This window comes from Pseudorca crassidens, chromosome 4, assembly GCF_039906515.1.
Source record: "Pseudorca crassidens isolate mPseCra1 chromosome 4, mPseCra1.hap1, whole genome shotgun sequence".
Classification (NCBI taxonomy): domain Eukaryota; kingdom Metazoa; phylum Chordata; class Mammalia; order Artiodactyla; family Delphinidae; genus Pseudorca; species Pseudorca crassidens.
Genome location: NC_090299.1, coordinates 13,690,292 through 13,708,394, shown reverse-complemented (window position 1 = coordinate 13,708,394; position 18,103 = coordinate 13,690,292). Strand labels below are relative to the sequence as shown.

Genomic DNA, 18,103 nt, shown 5'->3' with positions numbered 1-18,103 from the left:
TAGAAATTACTGAATATAATAATATCAAGCTTGCCAGACTAATATGCAGATAAATAGATAGTATTAGGCACCTAACAGAGGGCCAGGCAAATAGTAAATACTCAGTACATGTAAATTGCTTTCCCCGTTGGCTGTTTTTGATTGATAGAAGAGGCTTGCTAAGGAGAGTCTTGAGGTTCTGATCCCAATCAGCAGAGATTCATCTGCCTTTTTAAAATTATTGGGGCTAAGAACCTCTGATTTAACAACCAGGACCATCCCTTCCCTTCTGTATGCTGTGCTGAGAAGCGTGTCTTTATCCTCATCCATCCTCATCATTGTGGTTCAACAATGATCACAATAGCAAATGTGAAGATACAGTGGTCATCTGGAATGGAGAAAAGTAGAGCAAATGTAGAATCCAGGGCTTGGCTAAGGGTCCTGGGAAGTTTGGATGAGGTGGACCATCTGGGAATCCAGAAAAGCAGATGTCTTTGCAAGGATGTGCCAGTTGGGGATGGAGGGGACAGAGGCAGGGAGGCAAGCAGAGGTATGGTCCTTCTTATTGGGGCAGAGGCAGATATGTGCACCTTCAAAGAATCCATCCCTCAGCCAGTGACTATTATTTGCTCCTAGAAAATATCTGGGAAATTATCCATGTTCTTGTCACTTAACCTTGTAGCTCTGTGTCCACACAATGCTCACTGATACTTTGAAATGAAACTGGTTGCTTCAGTGCATGGCATAGTCAAGTGACTTCCCACACGGACACATCTTTCTTAAGACCTTGTGCTGGAGAAGATAAGCTGCAGACACGAGCTCATGCGGTTTTCATGTGCTGCTATCCTGCTGCAGGCCCAGGAGTAGCCGTGCCTTGAATGCACAGCCTTGAAAATGTGGGATGTACAGTGCTTTCTCTGGTATTGTTGCCCATAGAATGAGTAAATTCACTCTGTTTTGTTGTTATTTGTCCCATATACTACTTCCCTGGGCCAATTTTCAATGCACGCTAGAGGTGTGATGGAAACTGAAGCAGCCAGGCCAAATCTCCACTGACCACCAGTCATCTGGAGACCTGGAGAGACCAAAGGCTGACCTGGGGATTTCTACCCACTCTGGAATGAGCTTATAGGATCACCAGACCTTCCTGGGAGTGGAAACCTTTACTGCGCCTCTCACAGAGCCCCGGGCAACATCTTAACCACAAAATTCTTGCTCAATAAATACTTTTTGGAATAAAAGTTTCTTTGAGACAGGATCTTTTCATATTTGCCACTTACACTTGTCAGCTATGCTTTTCATTTGTCATCATTGTCAATATCATCCTTGTAATTGTCATCAGTAAGAAATATCTATCAAATGCTATGCAAGGTATGTTGGAAAGGAAAATCTAATACACAATCTAAGCAGAATTTTGTGGGAGCAGGGATTGAGTCTTAACTGACTTTTCTTCCCTAGAGCCTAGCACAGTGCCTGTCACAAGTAGAGGCATGGCATGTTGTTGAATTCTACCTGGAAGAGTGAATGTGTAATGAGAACAGATTGGTGAAAAGGCTGTGATAGCTGAAGAGTAAGCTTTTCCATTCCTATCTTTCTTTCTTTTTATCAAACCACCTCCCACCCCACACCTGAAAGAACTCTGTTTCTGTTTAGTTTGGGAAAGGAGTGCATATTGTATCTCAGTGCTCTTACTTAGATCTGTTAAGGTGAGCACAGAATGTAGTGCTGCTGTAACATTAGGATCTTGGCTGCCTTGAAATTTACAGAGAAGAATTTTTTTGAATACTAGAAATAGATCGATATCCTGCTCCTGTTCTTTCTGTGTGCCCAGAACACCCTCTAAAGTCAGGAGGAGCTGGAGATGCGTGGGGGAACCGTGGAATGGGGGCTTTTGTCTGTTAATTTGAGCTTCGTTCTGTCATTTCAATCTGTAAGGTGATTCTGAAAAGTGAATGCATTTATGAGGTTATTAATAACTATATTTCTCCCCTAATTATTATGATTAAGTCGCTGGTACTGCTAGGTGCCTGCAGCTTCCATCACAAAGCCCTGAACAATTTTGCTTTACCATTTGACTTCACTGAGATCCTCTGACTGACTGCCAGAGGAGTTGCTGCTGATTTTTTTCCTTCTTCTGTCTGTCAATTTAAATTCATACTGAAAACAGAGTAAAGTTTAAAATAATATTCTAAATCATAAAACTCATTCTTCAGTTGTGGAACAATAAGTCAGCTTTCCTTTTATTAGACTATTCCCGTAGAACGTTTTATGGTCAAAATGTCACAGCTGTTTTTTTCCACATTTTCTCTTCTTCCAGCCTGAGTGTCTCATGATCCAATCATTCAGTGCAGCCTGCAATTCCTGACACTTTATTCCCCCCATTGTATCTACTGCAACAACGTCCCACATCGCCACAGATTAACTGCCCCCCACCTCCCAACAATATTCTGGTGTACACTTGGCAGTACCACAGAGCAGATCAGAGTACAGACCATGGAGATAGACTACCTAGTTTTGAGGCCCAGCCCCTACCATTTACTAGCTCTGTGACACTGACAAATGAAAAACCTCACCAAGCCTTTCTTTCTTCGTCTGAAAATTAGAATTATACCTACCTCCTGGATTGGTGATGAAGATGAAAACTTTCCTGGCACATTAAAAGCACTCATTGGAAGGTAGTTTTATTATTATGTGAAAGAGAAAAGCAGTCCTCAACTTCCAGGAGACAGACACTGAGTCTTGGTGCTTTCCTGTTGAATATAAACAATTTCACAAAACATCAACAGCAGACAAGGCCACTCTGTGACCATGGAAGATTAAGGAAACAAACAAACAAACAAGACCACTGTGTAACCATGTTTGAACACAGACAAAATATGGACATTGTCCAATTCACAAGCATGACAAAACATTTCTTTATTCTGGCTAATATGAGTGACTGTGGATTCTTTAGCAATTACAGCCTTAGCCTGGCTCTAGTCTTCCCTCTTTCTAGATAAGATTTATTATGATAGTCATAGAAGTACTCCCACTTTCTGATAGCATCCAATCCAGAGCAAAGCCTGCTTCCTTAATCCCTCCCCCAGATCATCTAACAGAGCCCAAATTCTATAATAAGTCCTTTTTAACACTTTCTTATGAGATGCCCTGTGGTTCCTCACTGTGTGTGTTTTTCCTTGCTGCAGCATGCCATAATCCCAACATAATCAACTATAACTGTATTTCTGGCGGTCTCTGGCTGGAGGGCATTGACATTATTCCTTTTGATAACCACAGGTCACAGTATTTAAGCACGTACAGCATAAAGCAATGAAAAGGACACTTAGAGACCTTGTACAAGTTATTTAATATCGCTGCTAGTTTTCTCATTTGTTAAAATTTGGGAATTGGGCTCATGAATTCTACAGTCCTTTTCAGCACCGGCATGCTATGGGATCTATATCAGATGCTTACCAGCATTAGGAGTGCCATGGAACAAAAATAATTAACATGGGAATATTCTCAAACTTCCTATCTTTCCTAGGCTGCCAAAGAGAATCCTGTAATTACCCACCTAATTTCTCCCCTCCTTCCACCTCTTTATGAAAAAGCTTTGTCTTTAGGGGAGATAAGCTAATATGCTAAGAGTAGAGGGAGCAGAAAATGGAAAGAAAACCACACAGGCTGGGGATGGAGGAGGAAGTTTTCTGGGGATCACAGAGGGCGGTGGAGAGAATTAAACATCAGAAGGAAGTAAGTGAGAGAAAGCATGGAAAAAAGGAAAGTACTGTGCAGATCACATATGTGGATACTCTTTATTGCCTTTAAAAATGAACCAAGTAAATAATAGGATGGATTATTCAATAATTTGGGTTGTTGAATTGTGCTTTCTGAAGGGAGTGCTCATCAAAAACTTAACCATGTGGGCCTCTGAGTTTTTTAGGATTTTAGTAACACATTTCTTACATAGAGAACTGACCACCAAAGACGAGGCCTCTTTCTCCTGGAGGGCTTGCCATTTTATAGTTAGTAAAGGAAAGAATAAGCTTTTTTTCCTAAACATTTCCAGCAGGTCCCAGGATTTAGCCACACACCAGCTGCTCCTTTATCTGCAATTGGAAGGACTCATAGAGGCCCGCTCTTGCGTGGGTGATGGTGAGAATATGCTTAAATGGAGCTGGTCGGAAGGGGCAGAAATCAGTGTCATTGGTTGAAAGTGAGGCAATTAGTTATCTCCCTGGCAAGGGGTTCATGAGGCTTAGTTAATTAGAATTTGCATGGAAATTAATTTTAATTTGCATGGAAACCCAAAGAAGCTAATCTTTGTCAGATCCAAGTAGTAGGCTAACCAGCCATTCTGGTTTGCCCATGAATGTGGGGATGTGGAACTTCCAGTGCTAAAATCAGGACATTCCTTGGCAAACTGTGATCACCCTAGTTAGTATTCCTCTTCCTTCATAGCCTCAACTTTTCTTCCTCTCTTCATTCTGTTGTAGGATGAATGTTTCTTTCTAACATGTTCCTTGTATACCAGATCTCTGCCAAATAATGTAGTCCCAGAACTGGAAGGGATCCTCAGATGTCATGAAGTCATCCTTTGCCTCCCAGCAGATTTCATTTAGATGGTCCGTTCAGTTTGTCTTTTCCCAGTGACAGGCTGCGCAGGGGCATCCACAGATAATGAACAATGCTATTCCTATCATTTTAAAATCCTTACTATTTGCTATTTGAATTTCTTACATCTTATCCAATTTTTTTTTCCTCTTAAAAGTTATTATGGGATTGGAAGAGAGGTGTGGCTGCCCAGGTTTATGCAGGGGAAGTGTGAGGGTGTCCTAGAGTTTAGAATCGCAGAACTCTTATTATTTAGTATCAACCATGATTTTGGGGAATACAATACTGCTTTGTATTGGGACATTTAAATAAAAATTTCCAGGAAGAGATGCCTAAACTGAGAGTTCAGTGTTTAGGGGATTCCTCCAAATTGCTATTAGAACTAAAAGGAGACTGGCTTGCCTAGTCTTAAACGAGAAAGTTGCTGACATTTCAAATCCTGCTGGTTTTACTTAGATTTGGCTGAATTTCAGTCTTTGGCTGGTTAATTCTTTATATTGGGTTTTCTCTTATATCTTATCAGATATATGTATAAGTCTCAATAACTCAAGTTGCAGGAAGTAGAGTCCATTTTATTTTGTAAATATACTGCCCTTTTCTATCTCATCCAGAGTAGACAATATGTCTAATCTCAGTTCAAACTGCTATCAAGTTCCAGTCAGCTTGGGTGAACTTTAGAGAACTGGTTCAAATACTCTATAGAGAACTCTATTTGTCAAATTCTAGATCCCAAACTTTGGCTCAGTTTAAGACATATATATATATATATATATATATATATATATATATATATAGTTGTTGTTATTGGTATGTAAATTATTTTGTCCCAAAGTTATAACCAGTATGTGTTCACTATAGTAAAATTTGTAAAATATAGAAAAATAATAGGAAAAAGAGAAAAATTACCCTGATTCTACCCAGAGACAATGACTGATTTGGTGGGTATTTCCTTCTATTCTTTCTTTCTTACAAAGCTTTGCTTGTTTCACATATTACAATTTTGCACCCTACTTTTTTTCATGTGAATTATAACATAAGCATTTTTCCATTTTACCATGAACTCTTTTTAATAACATTTTTGATGGTTGCATAACACGCCATGCAGTGCAATGGCATTTCAGAAAGGACATAACTTGGTGGAGGAGACTGCAACATACACATAGAGTCAGCTTTGATTATGTTCCCAAATTAGTAAGGCAGGGATGTAAAATCTTATGGATATCAAGTTGTCCTCAAAGGGTGGGAGCAGTTGTAGCATATCTCAGCATAGCTTTTCTTGCTCTACACTGAACCAGACAAGGCACATGACTTCAGCAGATACTGTCCATAGTAGGTCTCTGGATCTGGAAGGCTTCACAACCCTTTCACCACTCTTTTGTATTCTTGGAAGAATTTACACCAACAAACTATACACTTCTGTTGAAGATAATTATTATAACACTGAACTTTCCTGGAACCAAACTCAGCAAGCATAAGTGATGTTCCTGCCTTGGAAGATGTGTCAGTTCTCAGTTTATTGCCTCACAGTTACAAATTTGCCTTTCATTGCCTACTCTTAGAGAATGGATGTAGGCCCTTTAAGTAATTTTTCTTTGCCACATGGTGCCATGTTAAGCTTTGTTAGTAGACAGTGCTTGAGAGACATTGCAGGGGGAAAGAATTTTGCTTTCTAGTCTGGCCTCTGCTCCCTAGGCAGGCTCCTGGAGTGCATGTGGCTTTTCCAGCACCTGGCTCTGACCAGCACCTACCACGCATGGTAGCCAGCCATACCCAGTGACCAGCAGGTTACTCTTTCATCTCTTCCTGGGTGGTTTTGTAGTGGAATGCCTCTAGTGAGACATCTCCCTATGAACAGCTTTCCCAATACCCTAGAGAATGGATTACCAGCAAGTTCCAGAAGCAGATTTCCAGCATGTTTGGTCAGCATTGCACCATAACTGTTTCTCTGCCATTCATTGTGTGTCTGTGCTCTCTCCAGTGAAGTCCGGATTTCAGTCCTGTTTGAGGAGAGGCTGGGGTCATTCCTTGGGTACTGTATCTCATCCCTGGGGGTAGTAGCTGCTCCTTAATTCCATATCCTTCAGAGTTCCCTTTAGTTCTTAGTAGCCAATTCCTTTTTACTCCAATCTCCTGATATAGTTCGTAGTTCTTTATATTAAACATTCTTGTTCAAATCACTATGTTTCTTCTTTCTCCTTATTAGACCCAGACATTTAAAGGGGAGGAAGCAGGATGAGAGCCCAGGTGTCTCTGTCTCTACCTTTCTAGAATGATGGAAAGGCCATTTCCCTCATTAGTCTACTCCTTGTCTCTTAGCCTTCCTGAGCCCCAGATTCCTCATCTGTAAAATAGTGTTCATAATATTACCTGTCTCATAGGGATTTCATGAGGGTTAAAAGAGATAATACATATAAATTATTCGAAACATTGCCTGGCATGTAGTAAGCACTCAATATATGTGATTTGTCAGTATAGTTTAATCTGGGTAAATCTGTCATTGAGTTTGACTGGAGGACAACAAGTACAAACTCAATTACTGATGAAGGCATATACCACAGTTTACTTAACCATTCCCATATGGTAGACATTTGGTTGTTTTTACCATTTTACTATAATAAACAATGCCATTATGAACATCTTTGTGTATAAAACCTATTTACCCTGGGATTTTCTTTCTTTATGAGGGGCCTGGACCAATAAAGGAAGTAAAATTAGAAAGTATAGAAATAATCATGTTGAGGATCTCAGTGACTCTGAGATATCACCAACTTCTCAAGAACCTCTTTCGGATTCTGCTCCTTAACATGTGACAAAACTAGGATTTTCTTTTTGAGGAAATACCAATATCTAATACACAATAAATCATCTTATCATAGTTCTTAAAATGATTTTTGTTCTAAGTTAGGTACCTTGGAGGTGCCCATTCTCAGTCAATCAAATTAATGAATATTTATTAAAATGCCAAATGGTTTAAAAATTAAACAATTTGGGGATAGAATTTCAGGAATGACTTAATATTATGTGACCCTGGGAAATTTATTTTAACCTTTATGAGTCCTAGAAAAACTTTTTTGGCTTTCCTGAGATACAGTTTCCTCACAAGTAAAACGGAGATAATCTCATATTAATCCGTTAATTAATTCGGTTATTCAACAATTATCTATTGAGTTTTTTCTATGTGCCAGATACCTAGTAGGTCCTTGGGGTGCATCAGTAAAAAATAAATACCATTCTGCACTAAAAGAAACTAGGGGTCGTTGGAGAAATGGCCAATGGCTGATTCCAAGGTGGGGGCATGGCCTGGAACATCTTCTTATGTTAGAAAATAAGGAAATACTCAGTGAATAGCGGGGACATTTCAGAAGGACACAGGGGCTCCCACTGGCCAAATCAGGGACAATCTTAGCATTAAAAAAAGAAGAAGAATGGATTACAACTCATTGAATAAATCGTGAATCCATGAATCCATATATCTAAATAAATAAAAGGGAAAGCTTGTCTTTCCTGTAGAATGCCAACTAATAAATGTAGCATGAGTAATGTAAACAGAGACTTGCCATTTGGCAGCCTGCACAGATGTGGTTGAGTTTGGCTGAAATGGGCAATCAGCTAAGGCTGAAGATTCACAAGGAACAGGGTATTTTGATATAATATAGGAATAGCTCTCCATAAAATATTTATCAATTACAAAGGAAAAAAATGGTGAATTTAAGTGGAGAAACCTGGCAGATATCAACATGACTATGTGACCAAGGTTAACATCACCCATGTTGTATGGATTGATGTTATGTATCTTTTAATGTGATACACTGAGAAGAGCGTGGCATTGTTTCTGTGGAATTCTTTCTAAGAATGAACTTCCAGAGCCAGATCATGAGGAAACATCAGATGTTCCATGTTGGAGGTTGCTATGGTCTGAATGTTTGTGTTCCTCCAAAATTCAGATGCTGGAATCTCAACGCCTAATGTGATATTGTTAGGAGGTGGGACCTTTGGGAGGTGCTCATGTCATAAAGGTGAAATCCTCCTGAATGGGATTAGTGCCTTAAAAGAGAGGTTCCAGAGAGATTCCCTAGCCCCCTTCCACCATATGAGGACACAGTGAGAAGGTGTGAACTATGAACCAGGAGAGGCCCTCACCAAAACATGACCATCCTGGTGCCTTGAGCTTGGACTTCCCAGTCTCCAGAACTGTGAGAAATAAATGTTTGCTGTTTTTAAGGTACCCATTCAGTGGTATTTTGTTATAGCAGCCCGAATGGACTAAGACAGAGGTCATCCTCCAAAATGCAACACATCTTACAGAGTGTCTAGTACATTAAAAATGGGGAAAGACTGAGGAATTTTTCCAGATCAAAGAATCTAAAGAGTCATAACAGCTAAACACAACATGTATTCTTTTTTAAAAAATATTTATTTATTTTTTGCTGCCTTGGGTCTTCGTTGCTGCACCTGAGCTATCTCTAGTTGCGGCGAGCGGGGTCTATTCTTCGTTGCGGTGAGTGGGGGCTATTCTTTGTTGTGGTGCGCGGGCTTCTCATTCCGGTGGCTTCTCTTGCTGTGGAGCAGGGGCTCTAGGCACATGGGCTTCAGTAGTTGTGGCACGCAGCTTCAGTAGTTGTGGCTCGCAGGCTCTAGAGAGGAGGCTCAGAGGTTGTGGCGCATGGGCTTAGTTGCGCCATGCATGTGGCATCTTCCCCAACCAAGGCTCAAACCATGTCCCCTGCACTGGCGGGCAGGTTCTTAACCACTGTGCCACCAGGGACGTCCCAACATGTATTCTTGAGAGGATCCCACTTTGGATATATTTAGTTTGAGATACTTGTAAGACTTCCTAATGAAGATGTCAAAAAGGCAGTTAGACACAGAATCTGGAGTTCAAGAAGAGATCTAGGCTGGAGATATAAATTTGGGAGTTGGTGGCAAGCATATAGTATTTAAAATCAGTAGGGGATGAAATCATCAAGGGAGGGAATATAGACTGAGTAGAAAGAGGACATTCTCAGGACTGCTTGGCAGGGATTTTTCAGCCTAGGTAATCTCACTGAAAAATGGCTCAGAAATTTCCAACTACAATCTGCCTTCAGTATTTGAGAGTTCCACATTCATAGATTCAAATATTTGAAAAAAAATTCTAGAAAGTTCCAAAAAGCAAAACTTGAATTTGCTGCACACTGGCAACTATTTACATAGCATTTACATTGTATTAGGTATTATAAGTATTCTAGAGAAAGTATACAGGAGGATGTGCGTAGGTTATATGTGTGCCATTTTATATAAGGGACTTGAGCATGTGTGGATTTTGATATCTGGGGGAGTGGTTTACTAAGGGACAACTGTATGTAGAAATCCATGCCCCAGATCCCAACATTCTTTGTCCTCAAAGAGCTAACAGTTTGACACATGAAAATAGGATGAATAACATAAAAAACAGTTAATACTGTAAGCATTAAGTTTACACTGTATTTACTGTGTGTCAGGCACAATGCTCAGTGCTTTATATGGATTATCACATTTAACCTTCACCTTAACCATGTAACAGAGGTAATATCATTCTGTTGTTTTCACATGAGGAAACTGAGTCTTAGAGGATATAGATAATTTGTTCAAGATCTCACAGCTAGTAAAGAGTGAGGCTGAGGTTCACACCCTAGTGCTCTATCTGCATCGCCTTTCATTTTAGTGGCTGTTGTATCCTGCCTAAAGTCCAAGGGCAAAAAAGCCTATAATGGTGCTCTAGATTCCTCTTGACAGGCTAAAACAGCCAAACCAATACGCACACGCACACGCACACACACGCACACACACACACACATATACACAATTTGTAGCTGAAGATTTAAAGGATTGGAGAAAATTTTATTCCTCAGAATGACTGCCCCTCACTTCCTGGTGGTGCCACCCTTCGGAGAGGGGCCCCAGAAACTCCGGTGTGATGGAGGGTGTGCTACAGGGCAGTAAACCCAAGTTTCCAAGGACCACGGTCCAACAATAGGCAGTAGAGAGGATATTCTGGCTCCAAAGAGAACCAACTGCTCCTGGATTCTGAAACCAACCCTGTTTTTAAGAATATATCTTTCCTGAAATTTCCTTCTTTTGGCTTGCTGTTATTTGCAACTTTTACAAGCTACTGAACCACATCACTGGTGTGAACAGTTTCAAAGCTTACATATTTCTTCTTGTAATCACTTTAGTCGATCTTGTAACTATAAAGAGTGAGATGGTAAATCCTGAGTTCCCATTCTGAGTCAGAATTTATGACAAGAACAACGTGCTTGTGCCCAAACAGAACCATGCATGTATGGTAATATGGCACTTGAAATTTATGTACTTCCTTTTATCCAAGGAACAGAAAGTGCTTCGATAAAATGCATTAAGAGCCAACTGTCTTCAGCAGGCGATGAGAACAGTTCAAAATAGGACTGCTGAGGGAATCATTTAATTTCTGCAAGGCCAGGGTTCATGCTAAACAAGCATGTTTCCCAATGTTTTACGGAAGTGGTTCTAGGAGACTACTGCCATTTCAACCCCTGCTCAGCAGTGGTGAATTTAATTGCATCTTTGCCCACCAGTTGTGTAACTGAAGATATCCCTTCATCACTGCTGTTTGGTGCTGGTTGCCGTACAGGACAAGCTCTTGGTATTTGCTGAGGAGATTACGAGCAGAATGGATCCTAGTCATTCCTTTCTACCGACTAGTTAGTTCTTCTCCTTAGCAAGGGCAACTCTCTGATTTTCTTTGCTCGTTTTAAAAACTAGTCCTGTAAATAAGGCCCCTTTAATTTACAACCCCACTATGAAAAAAATGGCTTCTATATATTGCATACTTTAAGATGGCCATGGTGCAATAGGTCCTTGTATCCGTTACCTATTGCTGCAGCCTGACAAATTACCCAAAATGGAGTGCCTTAAAACATTCGTTATCTCCCAGTTTCTGTGGATCAGGAGTCCTGGTGTGGCTTGACTGGGTCCTCAGCTTTAGGGTCTCTCACAAAGCTGAAGTCAAGGTGTTACCCAGGGCTGTGGTCAAATCAAGGCTTGACGAGGGGAGAATTACTTTCATTCGTGTGGGTTTTGGCAGGATTCAGTTCCTCGTGGGCTGTTGGACTAAGGCCCTAGTTCCTCACAAGCTCTTGGTCGAAGGTTTACCTCAGTCCCTCTACACATGAGCGTCTCACAGGCGAGGGGGTGAGGAAGGTGCCAGCAAGAGAGAGTGCTAGCAAGATGGAAGTCAGCCCTTTGTAACCTAATCACAGAAGTGACATCCCATCACCTCTTATTCTAGTAGTTCTGTTAAGCTACCAATTCATGCTTAAGGATGGGGGATTACACAGGGCATTAAAACCTGGGGGATGAGGGTCATTGCAAGCCGTTTGAGAAGGCTGAGCACCGCAGTCCTTCACATACCTCGACTCCTTTATCCTCGTAATAATTCTCCAGTGCATTGCTGGGTCCTCCGTTTTATAGAAGAGGCATCAAGTTCTCAGTCTCTCCTGCTTGCACCTACTGACAATGAAATTCATCTTTAGTGACTCATAGCGTTTACTCATTTATGTATTTATTTCATGAATATGTAGAATTAAAAGATATTAGGTGTGCTACTGTGCTAGGTGCTAGTAAGTTTGTATTCTTGGTAGAATATAGGTGTGTGCAAGCATTCTAATAGTTCCTAAACAACTGTTCCTTAAGGAGAGGAACTGTTCATAGTGTATGTCATAGTGCCTAATATATTGAGTTATAGCAGTAGTAGATATTATAAGAATTATTAATCTATTAAAAGTTTTTTTTCAAATATATAACTGGGAGCACTTTTCTAGTTTTTGAGTGTCTAGGACCCAATCACTCCCATTTCAGAGTTGAAACACAGATGAGTAGTGGTTATGATATGAACAACGCCCCAGAAACTGAAATGGAGAATTTCATTCCAGGGCTTATTTATAGCCAACCTCAAGGTACAAACTACATGGGAAAAACCGGCATGTAACTTGAGTTAGCTCCACATTAAATGCGTTAGTATCCACCCCAAGACTCGTCACTGTATCGCTGGTGAGATAAAGTACAGAAATAATTTTATAAATTGAAAAAGGCCTATAAACATAAGAGATGAATCTTTAAAATTGTTAGTGCTACTGCTACCTTAACTCAGGGAGTCTACAATGTCCCAAGCACTGTGTGAATTGCCTCTTAGAATGTTACTCATTTAATCCTCGTCACCACTACTGTGAAAAACAGAGTCAGAGCTGGCGGTCACTGGTGGTACAAAAGGGGTTCGGCTCTGGGGTGTGTGAGTCTTTGGTGACCCGAGAGGAAGAGCTACAAGTGAAACCATCCGTATTGACATAGTGAAATCCTAGAGTTTATGGAAGTGGGGTTGGGCCCCATCACCATGCCCCACACAGAAACAGATCAGTGCAAGCATGCTTTCCCTTTTTAGAAAGATACAATACCTTCTGAGACAATGGAAGATCCTCTGGGATTTGAAAGTCAGTGAGAGGAATTACTGGTGTAGAGTATTTCTTGACTAACAAAAAGGTAGGAGTTCTTGGGGGAGCCATCGTTTGGCCGACTAGATGTAGCCTAGAGACAGTGATATGGTCATCTTCAATCTATGCAGTTATGCTGAGGCTAAAAGGAAAGACAAGCCCAGTGTAATAAAACTCAACATCTAGAGAATCAATAAACGTTGGTTGATGCCCACAGGGCAACTTGAAAGCAACTTGAAAGCAAAGTTATGCCAACTGGAAGACCTTTTGTAGACAGTTATTTTTGAACAACAATCTAAGATGTGTAAAAGCAGAAATAGAAATGACTGATGGCAGGAACCCTGACTTGTGCCTTGAAATCATAAGTGTGCTGTGGTTGATTTGCAGCTTTTTATGGTGTGGTCAAGAGGTCCCCATGACTCAGTACCTCTTTTTCCTACCACCTGCCTCTCTTAGAAAAAACAATGCTAAAATATTCTGTAGAACCAGTATTCTGAGTAGCAGCCTCTATAGCAACAGAGCAGGTAGGAGGTAGCTGCTATAGTTTCTTTTACTTTTTTCCTCCGAATATCCAGATTTCTAAGTGTCAAAAAAAACACAAACACCAAAAACCTCATTAGAATTTTGGATTAAAGAAAGCTATCTGTCTTGTCTCATTTTTGATATGCTAGTTGATAATCGGGCTACAGCTGAGTCTAAAAATAACATACAGTACATTAAAATATTATTCTTTGGCTATATTTCCAAAGTGGTATTCTGGGACTTCTGTGCATTAATCCTGTAACAATAACAGGATTTGCGCTCTTAACTCCCCTGGTGTAGCTTTGAAAATCTAGCCTAAAGCAGCTAATGTTGCTGTTTAAATCATCCTCTCACTATCCTTAGGGAAATGTGGAGGTTAAAAAAGTGACAACCCAACTGCTCAAATGACCTATACCTGGGAGAATAAGAGAAACAACGTATTTCTTCTCAGGAACTGGACTGATATTTCCAAGGTGGACATATGACGTTTCCCAGTGGCAAGAGAGATGGTGTGGTCACTGAATAACTGGAATTGAACTGGGGTGCAGGTGTGTGAGCCTGTGTGTGTGTGTAGGGAAGGAAGGGGAAGGAAGCTGTCATTACTGTGTATGTTTCTGGTAAACATTCTTTTTTCCCTACAGAAATTTGGGCGTATCCCATAAATTAGGTACTGTTAATCGTGTCAGGTAAAAAAAAAAATGCATATCCTAAAATTTGCACACAGCTCTAAATTGAAGCTCTAACTGGCTCTAAATTAAAGTGGCAGGAGTTTTTCAATGATACCATTAATCGCATTTTATTAATTGAGAAGAAGAGCTTTTGTGTAGCCATGGGCTAGATTTAACCAGCGTAGGTACCACTAATAGGCTGGCACTGCTTTTGGCCTGCAATGCCTTTGAAATTCTAAAATGGAAAAGGAGGCCAACACACTGAGCAATTATTTCAGAACAGATTGCCCGTTAACATTTCATAATATCACTGAAATACATCCTTTCTGGGACAGAGACTTGCTTTGGCTATGAACATCCAAGAGGTGGCAGCACCCCATGTGCTGTTGGCCGTTGCATCCCTCCAGACAGAGCTCACCGCAGAGGTCTCATGATTGCGTCACCTGAAAGCCAGTTTGCAGGGTTGGGGTGAGGGGAGGATGGAGGGGATATATAGCATTTTGCGTCTCAGTTCTTCCGGAGAGTTGAGGAAACAGCTGCACGGATTGTTTTAAATGGATTTGAAAACGTTTTCCTTTTCTTTCTTTTTTTTTGTCCTGAAATCTTCGGCCCTATGTGATATCTTTCTATGAAGACCACATGGGTGCACTTAGGGGTTTCCTGGTTTGCTCCCTGAAGGAGGAAGAGTTTCAATTGTCAGGGATCCCCTGAGACCTCATTTTCAATTGCCTGTACTTGTCTTCATAAACACAGGAAGGTGGGATTAAGACAGATCATCAACAATCATTCTTTGGAGCATGTGTTTGTGCACGGCACTTAACACAGCATTGAGAGTGTGACACTGTCCCCGGCTAGAACACTTCTTTTCCTCCCCAACTGTTCTCCCAGCCACCTCCCTCATCTCGTGCTAAAAATACTCCACGGAACAAATAGCTATCAAGATAGCATGAAAACCTGCACAAATGAGTAACAATGTAGCCTGACATGCTAAGTGTCAAATGCCCGGGATGAAAAGCATCAGGTGACATGGGTAAGAGAGCATCAGGGCTGGTCTAGGCTGGCCAATGTCCAGGTATCTGTAGAACCTGGCCCTTTGCATGTGTATTAGTTTGAGGGCAAGAGCTGGGATGCACTGGGGGCACTTTGCTGATGGGATTTGTTGGCAGGATACAGGAGACAGGACTCTTATGGGAAACTAGTCTTCAGGAGGCCACAGGGAAGATGAAACTGGGGAATCCAGCACAGCTCAGCCATGGGAGTTCCTATCCCCACTCTTTCTATCATAGGGACTTGGCTTCTGTGTTCACCACAACTGGAGCCACCGACTTGGCCTAGCTTTCAGCTTTCAGCTCTGTGCATCTTTTCAGTAGCTCATTCCTTAGTTTAGCACTCTCACACCCTCTGTCCCATAGCTTTCCTACATGGCATGTGTTCTCCGTATACATCTTTTCAGCTTCTGTTCCCACTGACAACTCAATGACCATCTTCCCTGTATTTCCCAATCATTTCCAAAAGGAGAAAGGTAGGGAGGGGGGGAGAGAGAAAGAGGGAGAGAGAGAAGGAGGGAGAAAGAGAGTCTCATTGGCTTAATTACATAGTCCCTGTCGAGATTGAGCTTTGGAGGCCTAACCACCTCCCAGCAAATGGGCCAGACTGTGATTGGCAGTCCTTGAGTCACCCTTATTAAAGACTTAAAGACATGCTCTGGGTGCTCCCCAGTCTGGACAGTGGGCACAGGTGTTCCTTTCAGGAGGGCTGTGGAGGTGAAAGATGCTGACTGATATTTTGCCCCTTTCTCCACACAAAGGGAGGAGCAGCATTGTTCACTCAGGCTCAGTAATGCTGGATGTCCTGGTGTCAGGGTACCGCTGCCCTGGTGGGTTGCTCAAACTCTAGTAAAAGATGAACTCTTCACCTCTTTTCTTCTTTGCAGGAATTCAGTCATGCAGCTTGAAGAATGATCTTAAGGGTGGTACGTTACACTCAACCTTCAATGATTTCAGAGACTTGGAGAAAGGGGAACAGGACCTATATTTGAACCATGATGTCATGCAGTTATGTACAGCACAGGTTTGTTTGGGTCAGGCTGGGGCAGGGGAGTGGTTGGATTAGGTACCAGTCTCCTTGTTATCAAGTTTTCCTTACTAAGGTCTGACGTATTTTAATCCAAAGACCTCGAGTGCCACCTCTAGCTGCCATAACATATGCAGCAATGAGCAACTTACCTGTTGCCCATTGAGTTGGCAGCATCCCTGATTGTTACAGCCAAGCCATCTGGAGCAGGGATGAGGGGTGGGCACACAGGATAGGATGGCCAGACAGCTGCTGCAGTTTACTGGCCTCTAGTCCTTCACTGTTACACTGAGGGCATGAGCCGAAATGAGGCAGACCCCATGAGGCAGCTTGTTTGCTTTTGGTTACTTCCATTTGAGCCACCAAGAACTTGAGGAGCTCTTTCTTCTGCTGCTGCGTGCCTTGAGAGCCTCAACATCCCCTCCGTCTCTTCCAGTTGTAGTCAGTCTCAGCTCTAAGTATTGATGGGAGTATATTAACTATATCACTAATTAGGTTGAAGTTCCTTGAAAGGAAGAAGGGACCTCTGTACTTGTAAAAGCATCTCCTGTAATGCCAAACATAGTCTTATTCAAGGAATGGGCACTTAATAGATACTTGTTAAGTTATTTTGACTCAATCTCAATTCCATGTTCAGCTCAGGAGATTTCTTATTAGGTTCCAAGGGGTCTAGATCCTTTCCAGTTATTCATTTGGAAACCTGAGGGTACAGATTCATTTTGACCAATGTTCCAACTTCTACCTTCCTTGATCACTTCAGGAAGAAGAGCACCCTAGATACTGGGTTTTCCAGCACTCAGAGTGCTAGGCCTCCAATGGGGTTAAAAATGTCCCGGAGTCTTCAGCTTTTGACTTATTCCTTTTTCATTTTCCTCTTAGTTAACTTCCTCTTTCACCAAACAATTCTCCTCTCCTAGTAAGATAGGTGAAGTCATGCTGTGGTAAGGATAGCTTCCAAAACTCAGGAAAGATTCTGCCTGTCAGAGTGACTCTGGGACCTAATGGCAGATAGTCTGTCATCCCAGACTGTCTGCTGGGGAATCACTGCATCAGGGGGAGCGAGCATGGGTAATTGTGCACTAGCTCTTAACTAAGTCTCCCACCCAAAGGTGACACATTTTACATCTGATCGTATTTCCTTGGCCAAAGTATGTCGCGTGGCCATGCTTATCTTCAAGGGGATGGAGAAGTGCAATCCTTCCTTGTCCCTGCAAGAGAAGAGAACCAGAAATACTGGCGACCTCCACAATGACCTTCACACCTCTTCAGAGAGCTTGGAAGTTACCGCCTTCCAGTTCATTCTTTAGCGAGGCATGGAACTCTTGAGAATAAGTAGAAACGCTTTGTTTTTTGGGTTTCACAGGAATTAAAAATCAAAATAAACCCATAATAAAGGTGACATATCAATAATTTTTAAAAATTTATTATGTAAGTATCAGGATTTTTTGGGGGTCAAATCAGTGATCAGAAGTAATCAGTGCAATCCCTTTTGAATGCCATCTGTAAATAGAGGTTTGAGGTATGCAATCGTATGTGTTTATAGTTGCCAGGCCTATTTTTGTTTCTGATGCTTCTATACCTCATAGTCACTTGAAGGCCCAACAGCTCAAAGACTCCTCCGCAGAGCACAGTCACTTTGAACTCATGGGCTGTGAAGATCCACTCTTTAGTTCTGCCCTGTGCCTGATTCGACTCTGCTTGTTGCAAAGCAAGACCCCAGGTTTTTCAAAAGCAGGCAGGGAGCTGACCTACTCACTTAGTTGTCCTATGTTCCTCACTCACTCA

General features: G+C 41.5%; 1 long non-coding RNA gene across 1 annotated transcript in view; it reads left to right on the top strand.

Moving 5' to 3' along the window:
* LOC137223407 (uncharacterized) overlaps nt 1-18,103 on the top strand; it is a 72,789-nt gene that overhangs the window by 18,705 nt on the left and 35,981 nt on the right. Inside the window, exon 2 of the long non-coding RNA XR_010942857.1 lies at nt 16,179-16,315. This is a non-coding gene — a long non-coding RNA (uncharacterized lncRNA). The remainder of the gene's footprint in view (nt 1-16,178; nt 16,316-18,103) is intronic.